The sequence below is a fragment of the Sus scrofa genome, chromosome 1 (genome assembly GCF_054392235.1).
Source record: "Sus scrofa isolate SSC_HxYL_T2T_F1_AM1 chromosome 1, Sscrofa_HxYL_maternal_Yorkshire_Landrace_v2.0, whole genome shotgun sequence".
NCBI lineage: Eukaryota > Metazoa > Chordata > Mammalia > Artiodactyla > Suidae > Sus > Sus scrofa.
This window is the reverse complement of record NC_139383.1, coordinates 192127834-192146008: the sequence shown is the minus strand read 5'-3', so window position 1 is coordinate 192146008 and position 18175 is coordinate 192127834. Positions and strand designations below refer to the sequence as shown.

Here is an 18175-nt window from a genome sequence, read left to right as displayed (position 1 = left end):
AAATATAACATATTTTATTATCATATCACTTGTTTTCTTGGTAGCATTTTCACTATCTGAAATTATTTATGAATATGTTCACTTGCTTGTCAACTGTGTCTCTCTTTAGAATTTAAGCTTCAGATGAGCACAGTTCTAACCTCTCTGCCTGCCATCGCCCCAGCATCTAGAACAATGTCTGGTACATATTTGTTGAATGAATGAATCCCATAAATTATGTGTAGGGAGGGTGTGTGTGTGTGTCAGTGTGCGCACGTGCAGCTGCCTTGAGAGTGAGGTGGAGGAAAGGGAGAAGGCACTGAGATGAGAATGGGAAAGGATTAACATTTTTTCAGATGGTTCTTGGATATTTTAGGTAATGATGAGAAAGGATCAATCCCTTAAGAAGAGTTTGGATTGATTTGAATGGGACATTATATCAGCCGGTTCTCCTAGTGTTTATATTTAAAGTACAAATATATGATATAATTATCAATATTCTGTCTCTACTGATATTCCTTAATGTACATACTTTTTCTTTTTCTTCCTTCTCCCTGCCTTTAATGACTCACCCTACAGTCTTCTGAGATATGAAGAAGAAAGTCAGAGGGACTTTACTAGAGCAATTAATCAATTATTGAATTCCTCACCAAAGAAACACTCTGATGAGATACCCCTGTGAACAGAATGGTTAGTGTTGAACAAGGGGAAACTAAGTGACCTTTTTTCCCCACCTCCATGTAAACTCACGTCTCACTCCACCTTTGAACACTGGAAACTGCTCTGTCCTCAGGTCCTGCCCTTACAACTCTCCCAACAGAGCTATAGTTTGACCTTGAGACTGTCAGTCACTACCCTCCACCTCCAGTTCTTTAAGTTTATTAGGTGTTTTTAGCATCCCTTCTTTACTTTTGGGTGTAATGCCTGGGCTCACTGTTTGAATATATCCTACCCCTTGGTCTCAGTGTCCCATATTTCCTTGACCTTCTAATGCAGCTTCCTTAACAATCCCTAAGTTCAAGTCAACGCAGTCATCCATGTTCTTGTATTTTCTTTTAAAGTCCCTGAGGAAGACTAAAGAAAAGCGAATAGACAAGTCATTTAGTCCCATCATCAAGATGACAGTGGTGTCAGTGGAGCACTCACAGATGCTCAGTCAACTTCTTACTCATTCCTGGTTGGCCCCCCTTTCCCTTCACCACAACGACCCTTCAGACTTTCGTGGCTCTCAAGTACCTCATCCCACTCTGAAACCTACCACTCTCAAGGGTCAATCTAGCCTTATTCTTTGCTGGTCACTGGTCTACAAGGTTTATAACTATTACCTGGTTGAATCTTGACAACAGCCCTTTGAGGGAAGTACTGTCATTTTTGTGGGTTTAACAGATGCCCAAGATCTTAAAGAAAACAAGTGGTTGTGCCTGGATCAGAACACAGAAGATCTGAACTCAGGAATTCTGACTCCAAGCTCCACTCTTTCTTCTTAAACTCTCTTGCTTTCTGGTGCAGAGCTGATTGGGTATTTTCTCACTAGGTCTTGAGTGCTCCCCGCCTCCAAGCTTCTGCATATCTTCCTTTTAGGCAATTTTCTCCTGGCTTTTCTCAGCCAAACCTTCCTACCAAAGCTCTGTATCCCAAGTCCCCCCAGCTATTGGAAGGGCTTCTCCATCATTCATTCATTCATTCATTCAGGAAATACTTAAGTATCTGTTGTGTACGAGGCACTGGGGACACAGAAGTAAACAAGACCTAGTCTCCCACACTGGAGTTAAATTTTAATTACCTACTCTCCCTCTTAAATATGCAATATCTGATCCTCTCCTAGACCCTTCTTTCCACCTACAGAATGGTGAAGTCACTAAGAAATATACAGTGACTTCAACTAGCACCAACCCTGACAAGGCAGCAGGTACATGTCAGAGAGATGGATGAACAATTCCAGGTAAAGTCATCAAGGCATGGAAGTTTGTTCTTAGGCCTCTTTCTGAAAAGTGGCCCACTTCAGCTGAGCCTCTAGCTCTTACTATCATTTTGTCTAAGCAGACTTGGGAAGGTTCTGAAAATCAACCTTTTGTCATTATTGACTGGCTACCTGCACTTTAGCTGAAATGTCATTCCACAAAGTTACCTCAAACTGGTACCTCTAGTTTAAGCCTTGTATTCCATAGTTGTGGAAGGAAAGACACAGCCTTATTCTAGGAATTTCAGCAGTTTTAAGGGGGGGAGGTATTTGTGAAATAAGGCATTTCTCAAACCCTTATTTTGCTGCTTCTAATTGAGTGGTACTCAAATAGAAGGTGATTTTTACCTGCAAAAGAACATTTGGCAGAGTCTGGAGATATGTTTAGTTGTCACAATGAGGGGGGGGTGATGCTACTGGTATCTAGTGGAAAAAGGCTAGGGATGCTACTAAACATTCTACATTATAAAGAATCCTTGCCTCCAGTTGAGAACCACTGATATAAAGGGCGAACTTCACAGGAACATTTAGGTGCTTGTGAGTTGGTTTTCGGGGAGGTCCCCATCTGGGGATACTGGCTGAGCCTGCTGAAGATCTGTTGAAAAGAGCTGCTGGAGGTGAGGAATCATTTGGAATAAGCAAATTGAGGTATTTGGGTTCAGCTTCTCCATATACTCTTTTAACTTACCTGAATCTTTTTCAGATACACATTTTATGTCTCGGTGTGTCACCTTTTCAAGTATACAGTGATTTCAAGGGGGAAAATAGGATAATCTTTTGATCTGACAAAATCATTATTTGCATTAGCATAATTTCTTTCCCAGGCTATAAAATTTCTAAGGTGGTAGAATACATCCTCTTTGTGAAGAGAGGTATGCAAGATTTAGCTCAACCCATATTGAAGGATAGCGATATTAGAGAAGAAAAAGTTGGAAACGCTAAAGCTTTCCACTTCAGTAAAGAATCAAATTGTTGAACTAAAATTAATCTTAAGGAAGTTATATTAATAAAGTATAAACTTAATAATCTAACCAGACCTGACTAGTTACTAGCCCTCACAATGAATAATAATTACTTAAATAATTTGCTAAATTTTAAAGCACTGATAGAAATTTCTTAATAGATTAAACATTAAAAATGTGTGTATTAATATGGATAATGGAATGGACATTCCTTAAAAAAACTAAAAATAGAGTTGCCATGTGATCTAGCAATCCCACTCCTAGCACATATCCAGAAAAGACAAAAACTCTAATTATAAAAGATACAGGCATGCCAATGTTCATACCAACACTATTTACAATAGCCAAGATATGAAAGCAACCTAAGTGTCATCAAGACACTTAGGATAAAGATGTGGTAAATATATACAATGGAATATTACTCACCCTTAAAAAGTATGAAATACTGTCAATTGTAGTAACATGGATCGACTTGGAGATTATCATACTCATTGAAGTAAGTCAAACAGAGAAAGACAAATATCATATGATATCACTTATATGTGGTATCCAACATCTTATAATAATTGATAAAGGAAAGGAATCTGAAAAAGTATATATGTATACATACACACACACGTATATAATTGAATGAATTTGCTGTGCATCTGAAACATTCTAAATCAACTACACTTCAATTTTTTAAAATTTGTGTTTTGAACAAACAGCTACTGCCAAATACTATATAGAAATAAACTTTTAGGAGTTCCCGTCGTGGCGCAGTGGTTAACGAATCCAACTAGGAACCATGAGGTTGCGGGTTCGGTCCCTGCCCTTGCTCAGTGGGTTAACGATCTGGCGTTGCTGTGAGCTGTGGTGTAGGTTGCAGACGCGGCTCGCATCCCACGTTGCTGTGGCTCTGGCGTAGGCCGGTGGCTACAGCTCCGATTGGACCCCTAGCCTGGGAACCTCCATATGCCGCGGGAGTGGCCCAAGAAATAGCAACAACAACAACAAAAAGACAAAAGACAAAAAAAAAAAAATAAGAAATAAACTTTTAAAGGATTATTAGGGCTACCAAAAATTATTTGCATAAATCATATTGACCACATACATATTGACTACAGTCACTTCCTTACCTCTATACTCCATTCCACTATTCTTCATTTTACTAGCATATATAATAAAGAATATACATGTATGTATTTTTATTATTATTTTTTTTGCTGTTTTAGGGCCGCATCAGTGGCATGTGGAGGCTCCCAGGCTAGGGGTGTAATTGGAGCTATAGCTGCCGGCCTCTACCACAGCCACGGCAATGCAGGATCCCAGCCATGTGTGCAATCTACACCACAGCTCACAACAATGCTGGATCCTTAACACACTGAGCGAGGCCAGGGATTGAACCCATAACCTCATGGTTCCTAGTCGGATTCATTTCCGTTGTGCCACAACAGGAACTTTTTTTTTTTTTAATGGATGTATTTAAATATATTCAAATTCTCATGAAAGTGAAATCTATGAAGAATAGCTATAAAAATACATCATTAAGCACCTTTCACAAGTATTGCCTGATTTCCCCTTGGACTTATTAACAGTGGTTTCCAAACCTATAGATGTATCAGAACCACTTAAGAACTGGTGACAGGGCTGGGAATTTCAAAAAAGAGCAACAGACTCTCCAAATGACTCTGATGCCCATTTGTGACCATATGGGTAATTGCTCTGTTAATGCTGATGCTAATGTAATATTTAAATGAAGAGGCCAGATAAAAGATAATTTTGAAATGTCCAATTAAAGCCCCCAAATACTTTAGGTACTATTACTCCACCATCCCCTTCCAATGCATAAAAATGTGTGTTAGCGTGTGTGTAGGGAAAATGTGTTAAGATGTATTAGTAAATCTTTTTAACACAATAAGGACATTGATGTCAGTACATGCAATTCAAATTCTGGAAGAGCTGCCTATTTTTAATTTTCCGTGATGTAAATGGACTAAAACTCTGACCATTAATTTGGTCAAGAAGCTGTTGACTTTAAACAAATAGATGACCAGTTATTTCTCCAGCAAAAAAGGGTTTACTCAAGACCAGCAAAGAATTGCAGTTCAGGGTCTGCAACCATGGTAAGCCACTTGCAAGTCCCAGACAACAAGGAAAGGAGATCTCTTTTATAAAGGAGAGAAGGAAATTGGGAGAGTATAGAGGCCATTGGAGGCATTGAGAGTTCAAGATATCATATCATGGCTTTTCACTGTTGTGACAGTCTCTCATTGGCTGAGCTCTTGCAGAGCAAGAGCAGGAAGTCTTTTTTTTCTTTCTTTTGGACTCTGCTATCATTGTAGGAAGTTTTAGCCCAACTCTATTTTAATTGAGGTTTCTGTTTATTAATTTTTACCAAGCCATTCAACTAAAGATAAAGCCACAGAGCCTACCAGTCTTAATGAATAACAATGAATAATGTGAATAACCCATCCCAGAAGCATCACAATAACATTAAGTCCACAGAAACTTCCATGTGAATCTAATAGGAAATAAACCATGGTCTTAATTAACATTTCCATAAGTATGCTACAGGGCAGCTCTGAGAAAATGGAATATAGACTGAATAGAATATATAAACATCCTAATTTTTACATCTTCCCATTTCATAACTTTGTTCATTTAATGCTGCCTCATAAACATCTACATATTTCATCTGCACTCAGGGCTTTGGAAGGTGACACTTCACAGATAAGTACAAGGCTACATAGATGGATACTATTTTGTTCTATGAATGACAAATGGCTTCAAAAGAGTGGTTTCCAGGAATTCAATTCATTTAAAATAATAATGACAGGTGATTGTTTATTGATTATTTACTTGTTATAGGTACTGTCCCAAGTGTTTTATTATCTTATTTAATCATAACAGTCATCCTATGAGATGGTACCATCGCAAATCCTATTTTCAAAAAAGGAAATCGGGGCACAGATAACATACCCAAATTTAAATAGCCCATTAGTATTGGGGTTTCTAAATAATTGTTTTAAAGCAAAATGGAAAAAGTCACATGGAAACAATGGAAACACCTACATGTACACTTTTTTAGCAAAGTGTTTGATTTTCAGACAGTGAGCTATGGTGTCAGGAAACTTCGAGAGGTACCCAAGATATATGCCTACTCAAATCCAGATTTGTGTATGGGACAAGAAAGACTAGGGACAAAATTCTCAGCCCCGTTTCCAGTGAGTTGGACCCATTTTAAAATAATTATAAAGAACTGTATGAGTTTATAAAGAATTACATATCCTTTGGCAAGAAGATGTCAATGGAGCAGTGCTTGATGACACCTAGTCCACTCCAATATTTTAAGCTTAAGTTTGCCCGTGTTTTAAATTGATATACTGAAGGAGGAATGACCTAAGCTCTTGGGTAAGTTGCTACTGCACCTGCATTCTCTTGGCAACTTAGCTTTTCCCCTTCCAGTTTCCAGTTACTTCATCTGAGCCATACACACACCATAAAGGAGAATTGGACAGTTCACGGTATGTGTGGGGAACGATGACAGTCCCTAGAATCACCTTTGCCTTCAGTCTCTGTGATTTTGTTTATCATTGTAGGATCTGAGTTGTAAAATGGATCATGTGACAGGAGCCTCCTCTGTCAGCTGTGGCTCCCAGTGTGACTGTCAGCCCAGGAGGAATGTGAACAATGCAGAACCACCCACAGCTGGAGGCTCCCAGTCAGAATGGGGTGGTAGGGACCAAGTTTCTGTTCCCTCTAAGGATCAGGCACCATGCCCTCCCATCTCACTCAAAAGCCATGGAAAGAATTTGGCAAACTTTCTATTTCTTAAATCAAGGATTTCCCTGTTACTCTTTGCAACTTAAAGAATTCCAACTCCTTGAATCTCAGGAAAATCCAGTCATTAAAAACTTTTGAGATATTTGGGAAAGAAATGAGTTAAATGGAAATGATTTTTAAATGGTTTTAGATGGATTTATGGATTACTTTCATGAAGATATAAAGATATCAACTTACGAATTTAATTCTTATCCTCAGTTTTTCAGATTGCCCCCATTATTTGTAATTCCTACTTCAAAATAAAACCCCTTGGGCTTTGTGATTCACTATGCTCATTAACAAGGAATAAAATGTTTTCCCTGTTCTCCATTCCCTCGAAGCTTGTTTTTAGATATAGGACATTGCAAGTGTGTGCGGAAGGGTAAAATGCTGTTGCTAATTGTACTGTTCTGTGCTGATTAGATGCCATTTGCTTGATGTCAGTTTTTTCCCTCAGCAACTATTTCCAGCCAGTGGTGTCACTCTTATGTATTATGCTTTGCCCCCCCACCCCCCCAAAAAAATTGCAAAAATGTGTTTCTAAAATAAAGGAATGACACATCCATTTAACATCGTTCATTTACATACTAAATGGGGACACATCAATTATAGAGTAAAATCACTTTTTAAAGGATTTTGATTTAATGGCTGTTATTTCAAATGTTTATTCCTTCCCTTAAATAGGAGCATATTCATGCAAATTTCTTGTCAGTTATTTTAAAGAAAAACAAACATTTATCTTTTAAATGTAAAATGCCATCACTGTTTACTTAAAATGTTTATGAATGTGAGGAAATAGTTCAAAATGAATCTAGCCTCTTTTTCCCTCCAGCTGCCTCAGTTGGTCTCTTCTTCCTCAGCCCTTTTGGGGAGCAGGGTATCCCCCCTTTTCCTCTCAGGTCATCCTTTTCTTAGTGCCATGGAATCAGGACATAGAAACAACCACCCCTTGACCCACAGGAAATGAGCACTGTGCCTTGTAATAACAAGAGAACTTCCAGAGCTCACATCCCTCATTCTGGCCTTTTCCCTTTAGATTTTATCTTCAAATTGGACCTTATGAATAATAAATGTCATTTGAACAGCCTTTTGCAGTGTTTAAACCACAGGCATGATCTCTTGGGCCTCACAAAAACAGGATAGGGAGGGAGGTCCTGTTGTGGCTCTGTGGTAATAAACCCAAGTAGTATCCATGAGGTTGCAGGTTCGATCCCTGGCCTCGCTCAGTGGGTTAAGGATCCAGCATTGCCGTGAGCTATGGTATAGGTCGAAGACACGGCTTGGATCCTGTGTTGCTGTGGCTGTGGCATAGGCCAGTAGCTGCAGCTTCGATTTGACCCCTAGCCTGGGAGCTTCCATAGGTCACACCTGTGGTCCTAAAAAGCAAAATCAAAACCAAAACCAAAACGAAAAAAAAAAAAAAAAAAAAGGACAGGGACTTCCTGAACCATATTTTCAACACAAGTCAGCACTTCACATGGCAACTTCTCTAGAGCTGCCTGAAATGGGTCAATAGCACATAACCAGATAGAAAATAGTCAGCTTTGGGCAAATTTGATGACTTGACTGAAGCAATTTAGTTGGTTGCAGAATGGAATAGAACCCTAGGGTAGGAGTGGACAGGGACAGTCAGGCAATGATCCCCACATTCTTCCCTCACTTCTGCAGAAGTGAGTGTGAACAGGTCAGAGTAAGGGGTAGGAACACACCACATGAACTCTTCCATTTATTCTTTAGCAGGGAAAAAAGAAAGTTATTTCCTAGATAAAGGATATTTGGAAAAGACCAATTGTGGCTACTTTAATGAGTGATTACTATATGTCAGGCACTCTAAGTGCTTTGCAAGTTTTTCTTATTTGAGCTTATGCCTCTCACAAACCAGTGAAGTTGATAGCAATTTTCCCCCTTTTTATAATAAAAAAGATGAGGTAATTGAGTCATGGAGAAGCCTCTTGTCCTAAGATTTTTTCCCCCCAGCTTTGAGATATAATTAACCTACACTATGCTGTAAGTTTAAGGAGTACAGTGTGATGATTTGCTACAAATACGTATTGTGAAATGATTACTGCAATAAGATTAGTTAGCACATCTCTCCTTGTCTGAGTTCTAAAGCCAGGGTTTGCACAAACAGTTAGACTGCAGAGAACTTAACAGCTAAATATGCTGTCTTGTAATAAATTTTACTTAAATTAGTAAAGGAAATGAGACTATTTTCAATTGTTTTCTAAATATACTTGTTTGAAAATTGAACAACCAAGAACCTTTACTTATATGCCAATGATTGTGTTTGCTAGTACCTGGGCTCATGTCATCAGAATGGCTCTGGGTCCACACACTGGACCATGCCAGGCTCCGCCTTCTTAGTCCTGGAAAAGACCTGAAGCTTCATACCCAACACTGCCTAGGAGTCTCTGAGAGGAGGAGAATCGGAAAATAGAATTTTAGAGCTGGAAGGAAATTAAAGAGAGTTTAATCTCACCTTTTCTTCTTCTTCTTTTTTTTTTTTTTTTTTTTTTTTTTTTTTTTTTTTTTTTTGTCTTTTTAGGGCCACACTCGATGCATATGGAAGTTCCCAGGCCAGGGGTTGAATTGGAGCCACAGCTGCCGGCCAGAGCCACAGATCTGGGCCAGAGATTGAACCTGCATCCTCATGGGCACTAGTCAGGTTCGTTATACATAGCTAACCAGTAGCAGAGAAAGTATTCAAGCCCGGGCTTTCGGTCTGCATTCTTTTATTTACACCAAGCTGCCTCCAAATCCGTGAGAAAGAATTTTCCATTGGCTTTTCCAGGGTTTTAGGAAATGTCAAAAGCTAATATCCATGTATTTCAATAAATTTATCTAAATTTATTTTTGCCCCATTACATACATTGGTTAATGAAAATGTGTTTGGATTTCCCAAGAGTACTTGAATTTCATGAGTTTTACCTTTCCAACAAAGGGGCCAGGCTCAGCAATTTAATTTTCATGGGCTAAGAGCTCTGATTAAAGCCTTTACCTTGACACATAATTGGTTTTGAGAATAGGGGTTAGAGATAATTTAGAGACATGATAAGCATTCATTCATTTACTCAAACAGATTGTACTGCATGCCTATTAGGTTTTAGGCACCGAGGTAGATACAGGTCACACAAATATCATACAGCACTTCTTCCCCTTCAGGAATAATTTTTCCCTTTCTTTCTTAGCAAAGGATCCGATATAATCTTGCTGCTCTTAAATTAGGTTGATGTTTCCTAAGGTGTACAATTTGTGGCATGCCACATGATTTCAGATGGGAACAGACAAGCATTTAAAACATTGCTATGAGTCCATATCAACGTATTTCAGAAAAATGGTAACAGCTCACAGATCCATATTTAATGGGTGTTATAGCTTAGGATGTAGCTAATCATGCTGGTGATTCACTTTCTGCAGACCATATGCACCACAGCATGGTGCTCAAGCGTGTTCTGTAAACCTTCTGCCATAACATTTAGAGAGTACAATGATATGGTTTTTTAAAAGTACAGATGATATGGAGCAATAGCCTGGATTCTGCATGCACTGAGGTTACGTATTCATCATTATGTTCTTTTAAAAGATATATCAAAAATGTCACTTCTGAGGTTGACAGTGATTTAGTATGTGAAGTGTGATACATCTTTATTATGCTAATCACTCATGGTGGCCATTCTCTCTAAGGCACTTTAAAGTACATGTTAAAGTACACATGTTAGGAATTGCTTAGGGTTATTTATTTATTTATTTATGTTTGGGCTGCACCCACGGCATATGTAAGTTCCCAGGCGAGGGGTTCAACTGGATCTACAGCTGCCAGCCTACACCACTGTCACAGCAGCGCTGGATCCTTAACCCACTGAGCGAGGCCGGGGATCAAACCCGCATTGTTGTGTCTGTATTACAACCAGTAAGCATCAAAACTAATCAGTGGAAACAAGTCATGTTAAACTCAGTTGTTTAATGAGATGGTTGAACTTATTGTTCGCTTCTGCAGGCTGCATATTTGGGCAATAGACTTTCTCCTGTATTAAAACTACCTCATATACCCATATCACTTCTTTGTAAGCTCTTTAAAAAACCAAGTACCTGGCTGTGACACAGAAAGGTACAAAAGGCTGTAATAGTCCAGAGCAAGCTAGGATCTCAGCTTTCCCAACTCAAAACCTCTGATATGTCGTATGACTGAAAAGGAGAGTGAGAAGAGGAGGTAAACAGCAGCAGACTTTCAGGTCCATCTCCAGAGACTGTGCTTTTGGAGGTTTAGTACTAATAAATCTGCATTAAAAAAACTCCCAACTTATCATCAAAAAAAATCACACCTAGAGAAAAATATTGTTAAAAAAACCTATGTATTTATTACTTAGATTGAATGGTTATTATTTTGCCATATTTGCTCTACTTTTTGAAGTATTTGAAAGAAAATCTTAAACAGCATGATATTTCACATTAAACACCTGAGGGTATGTCCTTAAGATAACCAGTTACCATGATCACACCTAACACAATTAATAATAATTCCTTGGCCTTCAAAACTTTCCACTTAATCCCAGAATATCTTCTTAGGTAATAAGTTGGCTTGTTGGAATCCAGGTCCAAACAAGCTCCATGCACTGCATGTAGTTATTACACAAGCTGGGCTTTGTTTATTTTTTAGTTTTGTTTTTAAATGAAGAATTCCCCTTTCACATGAAACCACCGTTAATCAGTACCTCAATCAGGCTGGCTCTCTGGGTTCTTAGAACATAATTCAGATTTAGACAGGGTCACAGGTACCATTTCTCTTTCAATATCTTTTATTTATTTATTTTTTATTTAATTTTTATGGCCACAGCACGGCATATGGAAGTTCCCGGGCCAGGAATTGAATCTGAGCCATAGCTGGGACCTATGCCACAGCTGTGGCAAGGCCAGATCCTTTAACCCACTGTCCTGGGCCAGGGATCAAACCTGCACCTCTGCAACGACCTGAGCTGCTGCAGTTGGCCTCTTAACCCACCGAACCCCAGCAGGAAGGCCTCTTTCAATATCTGTCCAGGTTCTATGGATATGCCAATGTGGCTCCTTATTGGAGATATCAGACAGAAGTGGGGTGAAATTGAAAGAGTTGCCTAGATAGGCGAACTCTGGCTGCGACAAGAAATTATACTCCTAAGAAACTGCAAGTTTTCTGTCATCTTTCCCCACAATGTTTTGCAAAATGTTCCTATGATTAAAAGTTTTCTCTCTCTCTCTCTCTTTTATTTTTTTATTTTTTGGTCTTTTCAGGGCCGCACCCACAGCATATGGAAGTTCCCAGGCTAAGGGTCCAATTGGAGCTACAGCTGCCACCCTATACCATAGCCACAGTAACACCAGATCTGAGCTGCATCTGCAGTCTACACCACAGCTCATGGCAACACTGAATCCTTAACCCACTGAGAGAGGCTAGGGATCAAACCTGCATTCTCATGGATCCTAGTTAGATTTGTTACCACTGAGCCACAAGGGGAACTCCTAAAAGTTTTTCTCTTCAGGCAGCTCAGAAAATCCTCTTATAGCATCCCTCTCTTGGAGGCTGATAAAACACATTTAATATATTAATGTCTTTTTGGTGTTGCACAAATTTCAACTTTGTGTTTCCCAAACATATTTAATTATGGAGTTGGGTTTTTTCTTTTCCTTCCTCCCATCACAGATCACCTGCTATCTTTTGGAATGTCGTTAAGGATGTGCATTGATCTATGCTGCTATTATCACTGCTTTCATTAGGTACACAAATAAACATTTATTCTGGCAAAGTACCTTGTCATCGCTTTTGCTAGTTTTTCCCCTCACCCTGAGATCCTGTGGTGTAAACTGGCATTTTTATTTCCATTCAGAGATAAGAGCTATTAAGTACATAATATGAGCTGAGTAACCACTTGCTGCCAGAGTCAGGACTTAATTTAAAGCCCTAAAATTTGAAGACTTAATTGGTGAAAATCCAAATAATCCCCAAATAACTGGGGTTTGTATTGGCTGTTGAGAAAAAGTAATTGAGCAGAATGTTACTTGTGTTCTCATCTCTTGCCTCCGTCCCTCTTACCACTTCCTAAGCTAAGTATGAACAGCCCTAGACTTGATGCTCTGAGAGAAAGAAGCTCTAAGGGGAGGCTGTGCCATTTCCCTTGAATCCTGAAGATGAGTTACTACTTTTTCTTTCATGACAACCATATACATAAACATTTATGGAAAAAGTGGAGTAAGAGACACATACATCAAATATTCTTCAGGACAGAGATGAAGGAGGTCTGTACTGTGAGGTCTGTAAACATGTTTCTTTGAGACAGTTCCTCCAAGTACAATTCTGTAACCTCCTCTAAATGCTCATTTACCTACTGCTATGACCGCAACCATGCCAGGATGCCAGGTGGTGGTGGGTGGCAGTGACATCAGCAAAGATCCTGCTTACTGGAGGCAAGCAGAACTATTACTCAAAAAAATGTACCAGTTTAATTCTGGAACTTCTCAGTTTCTCACCCTGGGTGGTAAAAATGTCTCTGTGGATTTTCTCTGTACTATCTGGGCAAGAGCTCAGAATGAACAATCTTTTCTCAGCAGGGAGAAAATCAAATAAGCAGGAATACCACGCCTCCCCATTCCCCCTGAGGCTTTGAGTTTGCTTCCTAATCCCCAGGGTATGAACTTCATGTACAAATAGGTACCCAACTATGGAAATAATAGAAGCCCCAAAACACATGCTACTTGTTGACTGTGTAATTTAGGTATAATAATTGACCATCGTAAATCTCATTGTTATATTTTCTCACTAGTTAACATTTACATGAACCTTTTTCTCCCTGTTTCTTAGAATTTTCCTCCCCTGTTTATTTCTTCTCAGCTGGCACAGAGAAATAAAACTGGCTCAGAACTAGGTGACCTAGGCTTGAATCCCAGCTTCACTTACTGTGTGACCTTATGCAATTTGCCTAACCTCTCTTCTTCACCTATGAAAAGGTGATTATTGATTATCTCAAGGATTACAGAATTTCATAATACGAAAAAATGAAAATGCTTATCTCATATGTAGTGTGTGGGCAGTTGACAGATGTTCGGTTCTCTGATTTCTCCTCTTTCCTTCTGCCTGCATTACTGATCACCCAATCCCATCATTTGGGGAAGAAAATAAAGAATTAATGGGAGTTCCCACTGTGGCTCAGCAGCTTACGAACCCGACTAGTATCCTTGAGGAAATGGCTTAGATTCCAGGCTCAATGGGTTAAGGATGTAGTGCTGCTGTGGCTAGGGCATAGGCTTGCAGCTGCAGCTCCAATTCCACCCCTACCGTGGGAACCTCCATATGCCACAGGTGCAGCCCTGAAAAGAAAAAAAAAAAAAAAGTCTTTCTTGAATTTGTTCAGTTTACTGCAGTGGAGGAGGTGGTGTACAGAAGAAGCAGCTGCATGCTGGCTGGAGAGAGACGACAGCACCAAGCCTCTACCATTGCTCACATCAAGTGCTAGAAGGGTGTGTGTGTGTGTGTGTGTGTGTGTGTGTGTGTGTGTATGAACTTATTCTAATTGACCAAACAAGAAATAGCTAACAAGCTCTCCTTTTCTGCTTGTACAGACATCAAAGGGCCTCTTTTGAGTTGACAAGTGACCTCTGGTCATTTTAGGATGTTTAAGATCCTACTGAACGGGTGTAATTTAAAAGACAGACAATAGAAGTGTTAACAAGGATGTGGAGAAACTGGAACCCTCTTATATGTTGCTGGTGAAAATGTAAAATACAGTTGTTCACTTTGGAAAAAATTTCAGTTTCTTAAGGAGTTAAAACTACCATCTCACCCAGCACTTTTTTTTTTTTAGGTCTGCATCCACAACGTACAGAAGTTCCCAGGCTAGGGGTTAAATTGGAACTATAGCTGCTGGCCTATGCCACAGCCATAGCAACACCAGATCTGAGCTGTGCCTGTGACCTTCACCATAGCTCATGGCAACACCAGATCCTTATCCCACTGAGTGTGGCCAGGGATCAAACCCAAGTCCTCATGGATACTAGTCAGATTTGTTACTGTTGAGCCACAACGGGAACTCCCTCATCCAGCACTTTTGCTCTTAGGAATCTACCAAAGAGAAATGGAAACACGCATTCACACAAAGACATGTATGTGAATGTTCATAATAGCAAAAGATTGGAAATAATTCAAACATCTATCAGTTGTGCATGGACATTGGAATACTATTCGGCAGTAAAAAGGAACAAACTACTGATGCATGCTGCAAACAAGGGTGACACCAAAAACATTATGCCAAGTGAAAGATGCAAAAGATACAGTGGATGATTTCATGTATATGTCTAGAAAGGCAAATTTATAGAGACAGAAAGCATGCTGGTGGTCATCTGGTGTTAGGGGTAGGAGTGAGGATTAACGGAAAACAGGCATATGGGATCTTTGGGGGATGTTGGAAATGTTCTCAAATTGGATTGTGGTGATAATTATACAACTCTATGAATTTATTAAAAAGTCCTTAAATTGTACATTTAAAATAGATTTTATGATTTGTCAATAGCACTTCAATAAAGCTGTTTAAAAAGAATGGTTATTTTTATGCAATTCAGGAGATGATCTCCTTATCAAAAGTGGCATTCAGAGGTTGTGAAGAATATGGTAATCAGGGTGTATTCCTGGAAATAGGCACACATCTGTCTTTCAGCTCAAAGATGCATTCTCTGACTCTGATGGTAAATAACCCTCATGCTCCAACTTTCCGACTGGGTGAGGCATGGAGCCATGAGAGGGGGAGGGAACCAGGACTGGGCGACATCAACCACAGAAAAGAGGGCACAGAGAGCAAGTGAGCAGACTGGAGCTACTTCTGTGCATCAACGTCAGGAATGGAAATGGAGCACACACCTACATGGTCTGAGCTTTTGCAAACCAGCACCCAATATGCTTGTCCTTCTATTTCCTGTCCTGGCCAGCCGTCTCTGCCTGCCCCGCCCTCTCCCACTCCTGTTTTTCTTGATTTCCAACTTCCTCTGGGCTGTGCTTCTCAGTCATCTTTGCACCAGGGTATCCTATCTGGCCAGACCTTCCAAAATGTCTTAACCCCCGAATGTAACAGTTCAAACCAAGGAAAACCCTATCCTTCAATCATTAATTTTTAGTTACTTATAAAGCTTCTTTCTAGGTCTCATTCACAAACATATACCTAAGAAGCTAAGATTATTAATTTGCAATTTACATTATTGAAGATAATGAACGTGGGTGAGAATCTGAAAACATAGTGATGTTTGACTAATTTAGGACTTGCTAATTTAATAATTCTCCCTTTTACTTCATACAGTCCCAGTATTTCATAGGAAAATTATCACAAGAGAGGGAGCAATGTTACCATAAATGTAGGTAAATGTGACACACTCCTAATACTGATGGTTGTATTTCTATAGGCATATAAAAAATAATCATAAATTGTGTGAATTTCACACACAAAACATCAGATAATTTGGCATACAGTGCTTATTTAAAGTGGAAGCCTATTTAAAATCTCCTTAAAACTGAAAGCCCCCTCCCAAACCAATCTGCCAGTTGAACAATTTAGATTTTATATTACATGTTTTTTTCTATAAGAAGCTTAGAGTACTTTACAAATAATAGCTAATAATTATTGAGTTATTGTGACATTCCAGTCACCTTATTTAATCTTCACAATGACCCTATGAGATAGGAACAATAAGTACCCCAATTTTACAAATGAAGAAAGTAAAGATACGTAGAGATTCTCCACTCAAACTGGCAGTTGGTAAGTAGTACAATCAGGACTCAAGTCCAGGTCTTTCTGACTCCAAAGCCACTGTCCTCACTGTACTATACATCTAAATAGACCCCATGATCATATCTTATAAAAACCATTACACTCATTTTTACAAATAGAGAAGCCACAAAGGGGACAAGGGCATATGACTCACTCAGGAACAGGCATCAAGTCAGCTCTTTGTAGATTTCTATCCTTGAGTCACATGGGTCTCCTCTTCAGTGCTTTACAGATCATTTGCCAGGATAGAAGACACTCTTGAATAGGACTCTCTTCTTTTACAGAGTACTCACCTGAATTTTAGCTACAAGTTCTCCAGAAAGCCAGAACATTTCAGACTCTTCATTTGCCAGACTACTGGAGTGGCTAAAAATAAAAGGACCATTTATGTTCAAGTTACCAGGTCACCCGAGCTAATTAAGCAGCAATTCTGTTTCAGTTACATTTAATGCAAAGCTTTTGGCATCCATTCCACTGAGAAATACACAGAGGAAATTATGAATCAAGAACATTGTCACGTTAAATATATGCATATATTTTAAGTAATTAAAACTAGTCATTTGACTAAAGATAAATCATCATATCTTAAATTCCTTTAAAATGTTCCTTTGGTATGTTTCGGCTGCCTGCCAGCATATGGAGCTCCTGGGCCAGGGATCAGATCTGAGCCACGGTGGTGACCTAATGTCATATCCTTAATCCACTGAGCTGGGCCAGGGATTGAACTCACATCCCAGCACTCCCAAGACTGCCAATCCCATTGTGCTACAGCAGGAGCTCCTAAATTGCCTATTTAATGCATAACATGAGCATAGGAAATGACAGTTCTCCAAAGTGAGACAAACACCTTGCTCTTCAGGAGCTCATAGTTCAGTAAAGAGAAAAGGAGAATGGAATGAAGTTCTAAGAAGAGTGATTCAGACAGTAAGTGCTAGAGGAATTTAGAGAAGGGCCTGGTTAGAGCTGATAAGAATTCGGGTAGCCTCCACAAATGCAATGAGGCCTTGGTGAGCCAGACAGAAGTCATGGTTTGGAGAAGCAGAGAAGACAGGGAAGGGCATCTCTGGAAGTGGGAATGAGCGTGTTGAATCCAAGGACAATGAGGACCCCACCACCTGGTTGGTGTGATGTGGTTTGTGCTGGGGAGCAAAAGGATTCACACAATCAAGTGATTTACCCCATGACAGCTCATCATGATACCCAAGAAGTTACTTTCAATCTGGGCCACCTGTTATGCAGGGACTGCATCCTGTCATGGATAGAAATATGTCTATTTTTTTTTTTTTTTTTTTTGCTATTTTCCAGGAAAAAAATTAAGGGGAAATCCCAGAAGAGTCATGGGACAAATATGAGTTTAGAAATCAGAATTTCTGGGTTCTGTTTTCAGTTTCAGTCATTTCTTCTCTGAAAATGCAACAGTTGAAATGGTTGAACCTCTTCTGAATTTATTTCTGCTAAAGGGGAAAACAAATATAACCACCTCTCCCAACACACACACATACACACACACACTCATCCCATTTTAAACATGCAGATTGTTGGAAGTATGATACCAAGTTTTCAAAATACTGATTTTGGTAATGAAAGTGCCCTGGACTGCCCTGCTTCACTCCTGCATTTCGGTGCTATTTCACAGCTCATGCTATGCTAGAGACAGGGTGGGCAGTAAATGATGTGGTTTTAATGTT

General features: G+C 39.4%; 1 protein-coding gene across 1 annotated transcript in view; it reads right to left on the bottom strand.

Annotated features, from left to right (window-relative positions):
• The window catches only part of FRMD6 (FERM domain containing 6), a 241198-nt gene that overhangs the window by 84553 nt on the left and 138470 nt on the right, over positions 1-18175 (bottom strand). The window contains exon 2 of the mRNA XM_084981134.1: positions 16781-16853. The gene's annotated coding sequence lies outside the window, so the exon portion shown is untranslated. The remainder of the gene's footprint in view (positions 1-16780; positions 16854-18175) is intronic.